General features: G+C 43.6%; 1 long non-coding RNA gene across 6 annotated transcripts in view; it reads left to right on the forward strand.

Annotated features, from left to right (window-relative positions):
- Positions 1 to 15,451, forward strand: part of LOC137209808 (uncharacterized) — a 41,760-nt gene that overhangs the window by 11,310 nt on the left and 14,999 nt on the right. For 4 of the 6 annotated variants that reach the window (XR_010936110.1, XR_010936109.1, XR_010936111.1 and 1 more), the window contains 4 exons: positions 725 to 855; positions 2,772 to 4,160; positions 7,733 to 8,019; positions 14,039 to 14,284. This is a non-coding gene — a long non-coding RNA (uncharacterized lncRNA). The remainder of the gene's footprint in view (positions 1 to 724; positions 856 to 2,771; positions 4,161 to 7,732; positions 8,020 to 14,038; positions 14,285 to 15,451) is intronic. The other 2 variants (XR_010936113.1, XR_010936112.1) reach the window with 2 other exon arrangements.

The raw sequence follows: 15,451 nt of genomic DNA on the forward strand, positions 1-15,451 counted from the left end.
GGTCTTCTAGGCAAAGACAGAAAGACCAGGAAAGACTAGGAAACTTAGAAAGACTCATTACCAGAAAGACTTTCCCCAAAGAGAGTAGAAAAATGCTACAATGAAGAGTCCCATTTCCTGAGAAAGTTGATTCCAGTCCCGTATCTCCACTGGCACCCAGAACAAAGACCAGACATCTCATTCTCCTTAGTTTTCACTTGAATTTCCTTTGTTGTAATAATTGGAATAACATGACCTCACGAGGTTATTTTAAGGATTAAATGAAATAAATTGTGTCAGTTTTGGGGTTCGTGGGTTCAAGGTATATACTTGATAAACATTTATTGAATCCAAATATTAAGGCTGTTACTGTTAAGATATTGAAAGAAGCAAAAATTCAGATTTTGGGTTTAAATTGTGATGTGGTACATTTCTGAGTCTCTGTTTGCTCATTTGTAAAATGGGGATAGCGTTAACCAGCGCATGGGGAAATAGCACAGATGAGCTGAAGTGATCACGCAAAATGACCAGTCCAGTGCTTGCTATAAAGTTAATTAATACTAGATCTTTTTAATTAACATTAATTTTTTAAATATGCGTTTACACAGATGCATTATGTTCTCATTTTCTGAAGATTTAGGGCAGAAAAGCACTGCTCCATTTAATCCATCTCTTCTCGCCCACACACAAACACTCTCTTCTTTCCAACAGTTTTCCTTTTTTCTCTATTTTCTTTCTGCTTTAGGCTCAAATGGATTAACTACTTCTGAGCATTAGAGACTGAGATGAATCCTCCAGTAGAAAATCTCATTACAGATGGTCCGGAGCCAGGCAGATTAGAATGCTTACTGTTCCAGCGCTAGGACACGTTTAGAGGTGAGAAAGATAAAAACATTTCTTTCTTAAGTGGACGATTTCCCAGAAGGTAATAGGAAAGGAGTCTAAATCAAGGTTAAAAAAGAAAAAGAATACATTATCTGTTTGATGTTTACCCACTGGAAGATCTTATAAGTTAAGAAGAAAGTAATATCTTTGAGGGGGTTCACATTTAAAATCAGTTATGAACATAATCTGATGGTATTGAGTGTTTGCATTAGATAAGCTCCCCAAAGCCTAATTCTCAAAGATCTTACATTTCCATTAGTTTTCCTTTCTACCATTCTACCAATGTAACAAAAAGAGTGCTGGACAGCTGCTTATTAACTTTGCAACCTTGAGCAATTCACAGAAACGATGTCTAGGCATCCTACTGTTTATTTGTAAAGTGAGAGAGTTAATCCTTCTCTTCTCTTCCTACTGTTCCCATCCTGTTTTGGGTCCTCAATATTGCTTCTCAAGGCAATCTCAAAAACTATCCTTCCTGTAGAGTATTACCCTTTCCGGTCAACTCTTCACATCGCTCCTGGAATTATTTTTTGGCAAATGAAAATGTGACTTTTTTTGCAAAACTTTGATCTTTGACTAGGGCAGAGGTCTCCTTCAACTGCCACCTCTCTGCCAGCACTGGTCATTATAAATAGGGTCATGTGGTATTTAAGAATAAAATTTGCATTAGTTGCTCTGTCAGTTAAGTGCTCATGCAATACCCCTGGGTGCTGTGATACTTCCTAGTCTTCCTCTAAGTTATATTGAGGGCAAGTGACTCATTCCAGCTAATGAACGTCTGCTGCCAAGGTGGTTAAGAAGCAGCTTCCTTCCTCCTCTCTTGCTTCAATGACCTGGAAGACCGTGAGATTCTGTTGACAAAAGTACAAAAAGGAAGAGAGATGTTCTACCCATATTGGACTTGGTAGGAGTGAGAAAAGAGCTGTCATTAGGTTATACCATTGAGCATTGGGGGCCTCTTTGTTTTCACAGCACAGCACAGCATAGCCTGACTAATAAAGTTGCTAACATTTAAAAAGTCACAGAAAATCTTGATTCTGAGCTTTAATGAAAAGCTAGAAAATCTCTGACACTGGGTTTGAACACCCAGAAGGCAGCAATGTGCTGCCCCTTGTGCCCACTGGGACTTGTGCTCTCATCCACTTTGTCTTTTCCCTTCTCCTCTTATTTTCATTATCTGTCCAGCTATTGTTCTATGTATTTGAGTTTGTAACCCCTGGCTACAGTTCAAGATACAGTTCAAACCCTCAAGTGTGGCATAATGCATCTTTCATGATTTGGGCTTATTTGTCCCTGCGACCATAAAATCCAGTGCCAAATGCACCCCCGATATTGAATAATTTGAAGTTGCTCAAAGGTTTCATTGCATTCCATGCCTCTGCTATTTGGAATATTCTGGTCTCTTTGCCTGGAGTATCCTTCCTGAATTGTTCATTTTTCAATACCCAGTTCCTATTTTACCTTTTTGGGAAATCTCTCCAATGCCAGTCTTGTATTTCTCCCTAAAGATTTCTCCATTCTAACACTTAATCTTTTGTTCTGTCTTATCTATCTTTGAATTCTCAAATCCCAGTACAGTGCCTGACACAGTGGAGGGGCACACTCCATGCTAATGGGGAAGCTGTTGAAATATAGGATTTATTTTTCAAATCTCAGAGCAACCTGTTCACATGTTAACAATTCGAATAACACAGAAAAACTCATGGTGGAATGAATATTCCCCCCTTTTCACTTTAAGAGCCACTACTCAGAAACAGCCTCTTTTTCATACAATTTCCTCTTTTATTTATTCTATTGCGGGCCTCCATTACCCTAAGTACAATGTTAGAAACTGTATTTCTTTTTTTTTTTTTTTTTCCGGTACGTGGACCTCTCACTGTTGTGGCCTCTCCCGTTGCGGAGCACAGGATCCGGACGCGCAGGCTCAGCGGCCATGGCTCACGGGCCCAGCCGCTCCGCGGCACGTGGGATCTTCCCGGACCGGGGCACGAACCCGTGTCCCCTGCATCGGCAGGCGGACTTTCAACCACTGTGCCACCAGGGAAGCCTGGAACTGTATTTCTTGCTTTAATGTTCTCCTTCCTCCTCCCTATCCTCTTCCCAGCATTTGATGGTGCTATTCCTGTGCTTTACATTCTGTCAGTTGCCTTTATAACTCTAAGAAAAAGCTCAAATTCCTTTTTGTTTCTGTTCCTTTGATAGTGTCTCTTAAAGCTAGCTTCTCCTTTCCTTTCCTCCCCTTCTCCCTCCCCCCTCCCCCATAGCCTCATTCTGCAGACTACACTTTCTGCTGACAAGGATGTTCATATGTATATTACATTTTCACCCTAATCAGGTTTTCCCTGATTGATTTATTCATTCAGCTCAATTCCTTTGTTCTTAAAGCAACACCAGGTGCCCATCCCAAACATTCGTACTTATGTCTCCCCACCCCCAATACACATCTCCTTCCCAGCCAACCCATTGCCCACCTGTCCTTCAAAAGCAAAGAAAAACCTTTTTCTGCTGTGAAAGCTTCCAGCCAGATCTGTTTTGTCCTCCTTTCTCTACTATTTCCTAAATTATCATGAAAGTACATCATGAAAGCTGAGAGCTGGGTCAGGGACTGTCCCAGGCACTCTGTGTAGGAAAAGAAATATAGTTTTGCAAGCTAGGGAAATCAGGAGTCAAAATTTTTCTTTGTAGACACAGATTAGACTTAATGGGCTGAATTAGTAAATCTAGAAATGGACCTGTTTTAGAGCCAGGTCTATCATTTTTTAACCATGTGGTATTTTTGAAGCATAATTCTGCAGTCCTTACAATTCAGAGCTGTCAGTCTCACTGAGGAAGCAGCCAGTGTAAGGGAGGGATGCATAATCATAAGCACTTTAATGTTTGCAGTGTAATTAGCCCAGCATTGGTAGGTTGGAGTCTTGCGTTCCTGATCCAGAACTAGCAATTGTTGGCTGGACAACATCAAACAAGTGGGCTTAATGTCTTTCTGAACTTCTTCAATACTTGAGAAGTTTGGATGAAATTACTTTCAAGGTCATTTCAAACCTTAGTTTCCAATAATATCACTCCCCTGGTAAAGATGTTGTGGTCTCCTTATTCATTTCTGCTATCAGAGTCACCTGTGGTACCCATCTATGAAGGGACTCTTTGGTGACTTTCTTAATGAATATCTGTCTTTTAATCTACCTGGCATTTATTCTCTCTCCTTCTAGTAATCTAATTCTGATTTTCCATGGAGGCATACCCTATACATCTGCACGTGTGACCTTGATGGAGTTGACCACAACCTCTAACTCTAGGTGAGCATGTAACTCAGCCTTGGCTAATCACCATATTCCAATACCCTGGCCACCAGACTCGACTCAGGATGGGCATGGACCAATCAGCGTGACTCACACTATTTTTAGGTGCTCTTGAGAAGAGACCTCTTGGAATGGAACCAATACTGAGATTACAGAGCTGAGAGATGATTAAAAACCATATCCTCATGTCATCTGTCTTAATTCGACTTCTCTTGAAAGCAGAGCCTGAGATGAGAACTTGGGTTAGGGTAGTTTGGAATGTTCTTCCAGGAAGAAGTGAGGAAATAGGGAGAATGAAAAGGAAGAAAAGGAAAAGCCCATTTAAGGGTGTGTTTTCATGTTTCAGCACTATGCCCAACAGAGCTCAAGTCTGCATACTCTCTGACCCAGGCCTTCTCTGACGCTGCAGGAACCTTCTTAGCCTGAAGGCAAGTGCAGTCCAGAAGTGTGGGCAGGATCCTGTAGCTGAATCCTTCAGCCTCCTTACCCTTCAGTGGACGAATCTGAGGGGCGTGATCATGTCCCAGCAGACTTGACAAATAGAGATGGGTCTCTGGATTTAGACATAGATGGGGGGATCACATACTTGAAGGTGAGAATTGAAAATATGTGATGGGTGAGACCACCCAGGGATAGATGGCAAGGTGAACACACAAAGGCATAAATAAACAGATGTATTAGAAGTTCTTTGAAGTCATTAAATGATAGTTAATGTGCTTGGGGGAAAGCAATCCAAATTAGATGTTTACGATAATAGACTCTAAGAAATGAGGTCTTGTTCTTTGAAGATTTCATCCCAATGAACTACAGGTCAAAGTGGTCCCCAGAACAGAGATAAAACAAAGCAGGGAATGACACCGCAATTTCTCCCATATTATGGGCTATGCACTTTGTAGCTGGACCTTAGTGAGAGCATTATAGAGCAGAAGGATGCAAAGAGAGAAAGGACGTGCTCAGAGTACTTACGCTGGGCTAGGCATCACACACACCATGTGCCACTTTATCTTGGGGCCACCCTAGGAGATAGGTGCTGTTGTCATATCCCTTTTATAGGGAAAGGGGCAAGTGACAGAAGCCAAGATTCTGCCTGATGCTAAAGTCTTCACATCTCTACTATGATGATTACGCTACGTAGTCTTTTTTGTGGATATCCTACACTTTCTTGTAGAACAATAATTTGTACACGTTTTATCCTCCATGCATGCTGCTGGTGGCAGATTCCAAAGTATTTTCTAATTATGAATTATGCAACCTAGCATAGTACATTGTGAGTGAAATTTGCTTAATAATTGTCTATGAAGAAGGGAAGTTCTATTGAATAAATGTTGGCTAGATCATAGATTGAGCCCTCACGATTGTAATAAGTTGGACTGTTGTTGAGCATTATCTATTCCCCTCATCCACTCACTGTGGTTAGAGTATATTTCCTACCCATTAATGTTGGGTTTGGCCATGTGACCTATTTTGACTCTGGAATGTTAATAGACATGAAACAAACAAAGGCTTGAAATGTCCTTGTATGGTTGGGCTTCTCCTCTTGCACCTTTACCATTACCATTAGAGAAACCTGTCCCAGGAGACCTGCTGGTCCCAAACAAGTGGGAGACGTGTGGAGGACAGTTGCTCCAACTGACCCGTGACCTGCAGGTTGAAGCAGGGCTACCACAACTACCTGCATAGGTGTGAATGTGTGAATGAGCACTTACCATTTCATGCCCCTGAGTTCTGAGGTAGTTTGTTATGCAGTAGTAGCTGACTGGTGCAATTATTTTCAGTATAAATTATATTCACTGATAATCCTGATGTGTTCATTATTTCAACTAATATTTAGTTAGCAGTTACTGTAGTGGGCCCTAGAAATAAACTTATGAATACGATAGGCACAGTCCTGTTGTTGTGGCCTAGTAGGGGAAAGAAGTATTTCAATAAAGTATTATAAAAACATATTGTTAGAACTGTGACGAGGAATCATAAGAGGGTATGGACACCACAGCAAGGACACCATCCTATTGTGGGTTTATGGTTAAGAGAGATTTCTGGGAGACGCAAAATCTCATCTGAGCCTGAGGAGAAAATGATATTAATGTTAGTCAGGCGAGGGGAACACTTGGGAAGGGGAGTTATGGGAAGAAAGGACGCCACAGAGAGGAAGAAAGGAGAGCGTGTGAAATGTCCCAAGAGAAAGAGAACAAAGTCTACCAAGGAATATGAAAGCTTTTTGATAAAATGAGGGCAAAAGAAGCCATTGGAAAGGGTTAGGATCAAGAGATGACTGAGCTTATATCATATAAGCACTTGTAAGTCTTGTGAAGAAGTTTGGACTCCATTCTAAGATAACTAGAGGATAAGGAATCGTTGTATTAAACTTTTAAAAAACCCAAGTACTTTTCTTCTTCCAAAATTATAAATAACTTAGTTTATGCAAATAACACATTTTGAAAATTTTAGGGCAAAATAAAAATTTTAAAGATCTCTTCCAACACCAACACACCCACTCTAGTGATGAAGCACTAGAGCATTTCTAATTAACCAAGAGCTCATTTGATGTTCCCGATCAGCACACTCAGAGGGCCGTGTGGATAATTTAATGTTAGGATTGAACATGTGCTTTCTTCCACTCTTCATTGCTTGCTTAAGACGTTGCTATGGGTAACCAATATCTGTTCCAGAAATTGATGTTAGTGCTTACAGAAAGGTGGGCAAAGAAGAAGAGAATCTTCTGTCACAACCCATAATTTCTCCATGACCTATCCTCTTGGAATCTTCCCAGATCCCAATCACCCCCTGAGCTTCTCCCCATGGAGACTGTAAACTCCACAATGGCAAGGACTTTAACTCTTATCCATTCATTGAATCCCCAGTACACAGTAGGAACTCAATATATACTTGATGAATACATGAATAAATGAATGACTGATTGGCTGGCTCATATAAATCACAGTTAGCAGATCCAGGTTAGCTTCTTCTACTAGACTGTGAGTTTCCTGGGGTCATAAAGCAGATCTTATTCTTCTGTCTGCCTTAAGTACCTATCACAGTGCCTCACAGGTAACAGACATGTAGCAGACATTAATGTCTTGTTGAATGAATGAATGAATGAATGTAATGAATTGCAAGTACAGCATCTGCTAACCAGAAATAAGTTGGAGTCCAAAGAATTAAGTATCAACACAGAAACATATTAGTTTAAAGAAAGTGGGTTGAATAGCTGAAGCAGAGATTGAAAGATGTGGGGAAAAAATAAGTAACCAAAAAGAGAGAGAGAGTGAGAAAGAGAGGAACAGCATGCCTTAGCTCATTCTGTACTATCTGCCTGGGATATTTTCAGCCTTCTAATGCCCTCAGTCTGCCTGTCTGGATGTTTCTTCCTCAGTCATTAAGACTCAACCGAGATACATCACTGTGATATTTTAATTCCTATAATGATGAAGATGATAATAATTATCTAGACCAAAGTATCTTTTATTTTTCCTTGAAAGGCATATAAACAGAAGGTAGGTGTGGACAGAAAATAAGCATTTCCCACTTGATATTTTTGATATTATTGAGACAAGCCTTCTGACTTTCAGGTGAAGAAGACCTAGTCTGGTGACCATGACATTCCCCTGTGGTTTTGTAGAAATGTTGGGTTCCACCCATTCTCCAGACTGCCCAGCTGGGAGCTCTTTCAGAAAACACAGCTAGATTGTGCAACGTTTCATCTGGGAACGGACAAGGAACAGAAAGCCCCACTGCTGCTCCTGGGAAGTCCTGACCAACCTAGTGAAGCCCCAGAATTCACACTCTCATCCTGGACCATGGTGCCTCCCTGTGGGGATGCCACTAGCTGAGCTTCAGATGCCTGATCTCCATCCTGGTAACGTGATAAGGAGGAAACAAAAGTGGTCCGTGCAGAGAGATTTCTATGTCAGAGCTGATTGGGGAAGGTCTCCCAGGTGCTTTGTGGGGTGTCTTTCACAATGTGAACGTCGCTGATGAGGAAGTGTCTCTGGTTTTATTTGTAGTGTGAACTAAGTGTTTACTTGTCTTTTTAAATTCGAATAACAGACATTGCCTCGCCCTAGTACCTCTCCACCCACCTTCCATTCATTCTGGAAACACTCATCTGGGGAGTGTAGGTCTGTTCTGGGCTCTCCAGTCCCGATGAGGTGTTCTGAACATCTCTCAAACTGGAGACCTCAAATCCCTGAGAACAGACCTGGTGATGAGAAACCAATATCTTTCCTTCCTTGAATCCACCCCAAACACTTAATGAAGGATAACTCTGGGCACAGAACTGTGCGAGATGTACAAAAAAAGAGAAGGCCGGATGGAAAATATTAGTCAAATATATACACATGAGGGGCTTCCCTGGTGGCGCAGTGGTTGAGAGTCCGCCTGCCGATGCAGGGGACACGGGTTCGTGCCCTGGTCCGGGAAGATCCCACGTGCCGCGGAGCGGCTGGGCCCACGAGCCATGGCCGCTGAGCCTGCGCGTCCGGATCCTGTGCTCCGCAACGGGAGAGGCCACAACAGTGAACGGCCCGCGTATCGAAAACAAACAAACAAACAAAAAACAAATAATGGAATGGACGTGAGTTCCCAGCATAATAGTTCAATGCAAGGCGGGAGAATGAGTAGAAATGAAAGAGTCTGGAGGCAAGGGATACTTCAAAGTATCCAAGGCAATGAGAAGCTGCTAAAGTTTTATTCTAAGATAATGGAAAGCCATTTAAAATGCATTAATATAATATAGCAAGATTTCCAGGGCCCTGAGCTAGTAAGCCTGTACTGGTAATGATTAGATCATGGCTCTACAAGTTCAGCTCCTCACTAATGGGAGGGGCCAGGCCGAGGTCTGACTCTAACCTGTCCATAAACCCCACCCCAGAAGCTTCCGGGGAGCCCTCTCACCCCTCAGAACACAAAGCCGGAGTCAGGCTCCAAGGGTTCAATTCCTGGCTCCATTCCTTACTAACTGTGTGACCTTGGGCAAATTACTTAACCTCTCTGTGCCTCTCTGTCCTCATCTGTAAAATGAGGATGATAATGATAGGATCTCACATGGTGACATGAGGGTTTCATAAGTTATTATATAGGCTCATAACAATGCCTGGCACATGGTAAGAGCTATTTGAGTGTTGGCTCTCAGTATTCCTATGATTACATCGGATTTTCAGGGCCAGTAGAGAAGACAAACTCACAGAAGGAACTTGTCTTCAATTTAGAGCTGAGGAGACATGATCTCACTTAGAAAAATAAATAAATACATGTGCTCAGGTTGAAGACACACCATGGAAACAGTTACACAAAGACGATGTATGACTGGGTTTAAAGAGGGGACAGTGCAGGGCAAAGAGACCAGCCCCATGTGATCAGCAGGCAGAGAATGGGGACTTTGGGTAAGGAGTGAATTTTGGGGGGTCTCTCAATTTGCATCAGTTCTTCTGCAAACTTGTGGCTTCTCAACCAGCTAAGCTGTGGATGTTTTTTGACAAAGGCACCGGTTGAATTGCTCTGCAGGTTCACCTGTTTTGCATCTCATCACTCTGTAGGCTTTTGTCACGGGGAGGAGGCCCTGTGGCTGCCCTTCTGGAGCACAGGTGGAGTGTGCAGGCTTGGGAGTCATCCAGCTGTCCTTCCTTGAGCCTTGGTTTTCCCATCTGTAAAGTGGAGTAACACTGTTCATCCTGTGAGGATAAAACAAAGGGATGCATATAATGTGCCTCGTGCATAATAGGTGGTCAGTGTATGTCTTTTCTCTTTCCTTTCTGTAGCTCATTGGAAAGTCTCACTCAAGGAAATAGCTGAAGGGGCGTCTTCTTTAGTCTGTAGAAGCTTCAACTAAGTCACACTACCCCTGTTAACACGGCTGGGACAGACTCCAGAGCCATTAGGAAGATTAATTCATTCAAAAGCATTTATTGATCACCTACTATGCAATAACTTCTTCATATATATATATATATATATATATTTAATATTTATATATATAGTTCCTGCATCAGTCTTACTAGATAAATGCTATTATTATCTCCATTTTGGTTGAGAAAACTGAGGCTCAGAAAAAAAGAGTAAATTTGCCTGAGATTGGAATTTAGATGTGTCTGATTCCAAAGAGCTAGCTTTAGATTAACCACCCGTTAGCTTTCATACCTTGCAGCACAGGGCTATTTGTAACTTTTGTAATTACCTCCAGCAGTGCCTGACCTTCTCAGGAAGTTGGTTTCTCTCCTGTATCATGCCCACTGTTAAGGTATGAAGTTTAGTGACTCGTGGAAAAAGAAGGACACCACCTCGAACAAAGTCGGGGGAGAAGATGCTTAGGACTTAGGAGAAGTCCCCCACTCACCCCAACACACACAGAAGGGTGAGTAAAATTGTCAGATGTCAGAAAGAAAATCACTGCACATCCAGTTAAATTGTATCTGCTGACCCTAAGGAGGCTAGGGATACAAGAGGGAAGCCTCTGGTATCAGGGCATTCAGAGGAGAGCCAGGGAAGGGTTCGCCTATATCCCAGGGCTCAGCATTCCTCATTTCTTTGAACTTAGTCCAGGATGGCCATACCAGGAGATAAAACACAGAGAGGTTGAAGGGAAAGCAAGATTCAGAGGTCTTGGGACCCACTGGTCCATTTGAACTTTGGGACAACACTCCTCATAGGATATCCCCACACCAGCACCAGGGGCAGGTGGGCAGGATGGCAAGGGCTGAGTGACAGATTCAGGAAGGGCTGGGAGAGGGTTAGAGAGCGCACCCCCGAGGGCTTAGTCTGCTGCATCTCTGCTGGCTCCCAGGGGAGTGAGGCACATAGTAGCTGAGGGTAGAGAGCCAGGAGCCTAGCATGAGGCTGACTTGCTGAGGCTCCGGCTGCTGGCTGATGTCCTGAGACAAACGCTGAGAAGCAGAGTTGAGATGGGCCTAACCAAACAGAGGAAAGAAGACAGGGAATGACAAAAAGCCTCCTTAGTGTCTTATGTGTCACCAGTCCGGATTTTAGCAACAAATGTCATCCTGGTAAGGAGCAGAGAAAGGAACCTCCCCAGCTAGACTGTGGGGACCCTGAGAAACACAGGGCCCCAAGCTAAGGCCAGAATTCTCTCTACCTGTGTCACCACTAAAACACTGATGCTTCTTCTCCGCAAGACCCCGTTGTGGCTGGGAGAAAAGGGGGAACTTGGCAAAACTAAGGAGTTTTCTGCATAGCAGAGACTTTAGAAAATTCGAGGATGAATTACCCATTATTGGCAAGTGTAAGTGTGTGAAGTGAGTGTGTTTCCTCTACCCAGTGGGATGAAGGCCAAGAATAAAAGGGGATCAGATGTGGAAAATAAAGATATGTCTATCGAACTCCCTAGTTTGTACTTCATTAACTTATTGACCCCACTACACAGGAACAAGGAAATCATTCTTGGTCTAGTGAAAAGCTGTACAAAACTGCTGCAGAGAGAACACAGAGAAATGATGGGGTGCTGTGGCTTCAGTGGTGTGATCAGTGGTGAGCTAGGAACTGGGCCCTGCGGCACCCATTGTTCCCAGTGGTAAGAATGGTCGTCACCCAATGAGGGTAAAGTTTCACTGGAGACTCAATCTAGAGCTAGGATTACATAGAGGAAGGGTTTTAAGCTGGGCCTTTTAGCAAAGGAGGATTTCCATGTGGGTGAAATAGGCAAGAAGAGGTCCCCCAAAGGAGGGGACATGGGACATACACCTGGAGGGTATGTTCAATAACAGCAAGGGGCTCAGTGTGTCTGGAGATTGTCTAGACGGCACCTGGGTGCTAGTGGCGAAACGCACCTGCTAAGGTCTCCCAGAGGAGCTCAACTGAGAAGGATTCAAACAGCAACTTCTGGGAGAGGTGGGATTTGAACACAGGCACTCAGCGCCCAGAGTCCATGTTCCTCGCCATTTTGCCACACTGCCTTTCCTGGTAGTGCACGTTTGATCATCATTCATTGACTGGATGGATGAGTGAATAGGTGGTTCTGAGCTGCTAGAAATGAGTTAAGAGATAAAGGGAGAGCAGAAAAAAGTAAGCAAGGAAAGATAGGCAAGCACAGCCACGCTTACAGAAGTCCACACAAAATTCTACTGGACAAGGAGGTATTGCTCCGTACCTCTCATGGGCTCTCAGTCTTCCAGAATGCGCTTTTCCATGTTTTAAATGTGCTGCAAAAGCCTTCTAACATTTCAGCTCCCAAACTCAAACTATGGCTTATCCATGTCAAAAAGAGTAATGATCATAGATTTCACCCTGGCTGCCTTTTAGGCCCTGTCAGAGTCGCATCTGAGCCCTTCACATCACTGCCACCTCCAGCACATCTAGGACCCCACCTCAGGTGTCCCTGGCTTTAAGACTGCCTGAAAAAAGAAATTATAAAACGATGGTTTGATTATCCAAACAAAACCTTTAGATGGGGCTTAGCAAAGTCTCAGCACGTGGTCTGGAGTCTTTCTGCAGAAAAATCTCATTTCACACTCACAATAACCCCTGAGGTTGGTTATATGATTATTTTGGTTTTTAAGGGTAGGAAACTGAAGCTAAGAGAAGTTGCATAATTTAGATATGATGATCCCACTTACTAGAAGCAAGGTAGGGCTTGAATCCAAGTTCTGGTGATAGGTAGGCTCAAGCCCTCAATCCTTTTATTATTCTCTTTCCCTGTGCGGCCAAACCATGGAAGCAGAGCTACGTGGACACAACACTTGAACTGAATGACTAAGAACTTGAATTGAATGAGTGGAGTGAGAATTACCTAAGCTTAAAATAATTTCTGGATTTGTAGCTTGGCATTCAGTAGTTCTTCATCCTATTATCGTATTTGCTTTTAGGCATAAATTAATCAAATATGAGATATGGTACCTACAGAGTTAAAAAACAACATTCCTATTTCCTTTTTTTGGTCTAACAACATTAATATTTTACTGCAAGGAATGTAGTCAATCATGTCCAGAGGTACTGACTTCAGATGTCTTTATCTTATAAAACAACAAATTGAATCTCTGTTTGCACACAAACTTGTCATGGCAACTAAATCTAAATAAACTTGAACTTCCTTTAGACTTCACCATGCATCATATCACTGCTTTCATGTTTAAGGAGGATTTTCAGCTATTTCCATCCATTAAAGGAATCGAAGTTTGGATTTTTTCTAATTGTTTTCATTTGATCTGCCACAATGGGACAAGGTAGCTTCTTTCATTAGACCCTGGGATGTGGCATTCAACCACCAAGACTGCTGTAACTTTAAGGTTACATTGCTGGGGAGAAGGGAGAAGCCAGGATGGGTAGACTTAGTGTTTTGGACACAGCTTATTATGGGGCTGGTGAGGGAATGGGTGGTCCCAGTAACAATGTATCAAGGAGGCATGAACATTCCTTAGTGTAGAAAGTTGATATAATGGATCTAGCTTGGCAGCAAGAGACTCCGGCAGCTGGGAATCCATGCTCTGAGCAAAGGCACGAAGCAGCATCATGGCTCCTGGTGGAGAACATAGGCCTGTGCTGGGAGGTGCAGACAGCAGAGGGGCAAGAGGCAAAGTGAACAGAGAGTCAAGTTAGAAACTAACTCACCAAAGCCTCGGGAAATATTCAGGTGGTCATGCTTTGGTGCAGACATACCACAAGAGGCCAAGCAAAAGCAAACAGCCCCCGTCTGAGGACAGAGACCTAATTCTGGGATCCGTCTGCTGGGGGCATGGAGATCACTGCCATCTTGCATACACTTTGCTCAATATTGGCTCAGGGACCAGCTGGGGCAGTGTCTGCAGGGGAAAGGCCTTGACCACCTATAGCTGGGTGGGAATAGGAAAGGGAGGAACTGACAACATCTAAATGACTGACAAAATCTGAGTTTCTGCACTTGATTCATTCATGTGTTTTGCTTTCCCCAGGTGCTAATGGCAACTTCACTTTGAAAATCAGCCCAGTCCAAAGAGTAATGGATCCAGTTACCTTAGCCATGTTATCGACCAAGTTCTGAGATAGCTCTACTCGTCCGCCCAGTTTAGAGTGAAGTCCACGTGAAATGATCTAACTGTTACTCAGAATGTGGGCCAGGGGTCAGCTGCAGCAGCATCAGGATTCAGGATAACTTACTCATCTCAATAAAATCTGCAAAGTCCCTCTTGTCATGTAAGGTAATATATTCCGAGGTTCTGGGCATCAAGACCATCCTTTGGGAGGGTTGGGGGATTAGGACCTGGACATCTCTGGACACCTGTGGGGGCAGGGCTTTATTCTACCAACCGCAACTCGCACAGCCCACAGCCCTTCCTGAACCACCTGCAGCCAATGACACAAAAGGGGCCAGCCTGCCACCCTGCTGGGCAAAGGAGCTTCGACAACGTACTATGAGACCTTCGCAGGGGCTGAGCTCTGAGTCTCACCCCCTGAACCTGTGACTGCGCTAAGAACTCTTTCCTGGCTTTCTCTAATGGTACAAATGAATGAGTCCCCAGGGATGCCATTAACCTGCTCACCAAATGTGCCACACCTCTTAAGGTGAGAGATCAAAGTATGTGAATGTGACATTCGACTTGGAAGCTGATTCTGACAAAGGGAACATGTTCATTAGCATGGCAGCCCTGCGCTTCGGAGGCAGAGAGAGAGGGAATGTGGGGAGGCGCCTGGGAAAGGTCCAGGTGGGGGACGAGTCCTGGCCAGGCTTACCTCTTCCCAGTGTTCTCTCTCTGCCTGGTGCACGAAGGAGCTTCTGAAGGATCGTTGCTAGATGCAAGTTCATGTGCCCGATGCACAGTGAGGCCAAACAAACGGAAACGTCGGAGTTTGGAGCAGAGAAAGGTTAATTGCAGGGCCGTGCAAGGAGAAGGGTGCCTTGTGCCCCTCAAATCCCAAAGTCCCTGAAGTGTTTCAGCAAAGCACTTTTAAAGTCAGGGTGAGGGAGTGGCTTGGTTAGTGGTTGCATATTCCGGAATCCTTTTTGCTTGCAGCAGTCCACTGTAGATCAAATCCTGTAAACCTCCAAGAGAACAAATGTTATTCTCTGTTTTAAAGGTTTTGACCTCCGTATGAATGGACTCTTAAAGGTCAGAGCCTTGAGAATAGGCTGTCTTGTATATTTTAGGCTATAGGCAACATTCTTTTACAAAAAGGTGCAGAGCCAGCATGAATAAGTACTGGCAACAATGCACAAAGGTGAAAGCGAAAGGAACAGATCTGATATGGAGTCAGATTTGTTCTTCCCTATAACAGGAGGAAGACTTGGGGGCAGAGATGGGGAGTGAGAGGGCGGAGGGGACTGGGCTAGCGGAGTCGTGGATCACATGCTCCTTATTTCCTCGTTT

Source organism: Pseudorca crassidens, chromosome 17 (assembly GCF_039906515.1).
Source record: "Pseudorca crassidens isolate mPseCra1 chromosome 17, mPseCra1.hap1, whole genome shotgun sequence".
Lineage (NCBI taxonomy): Eukaryota > Metazoa > Chordata > Mammalia > Artiodactyla > Delphinidae > Pseudorca > Pseudorca crassidens.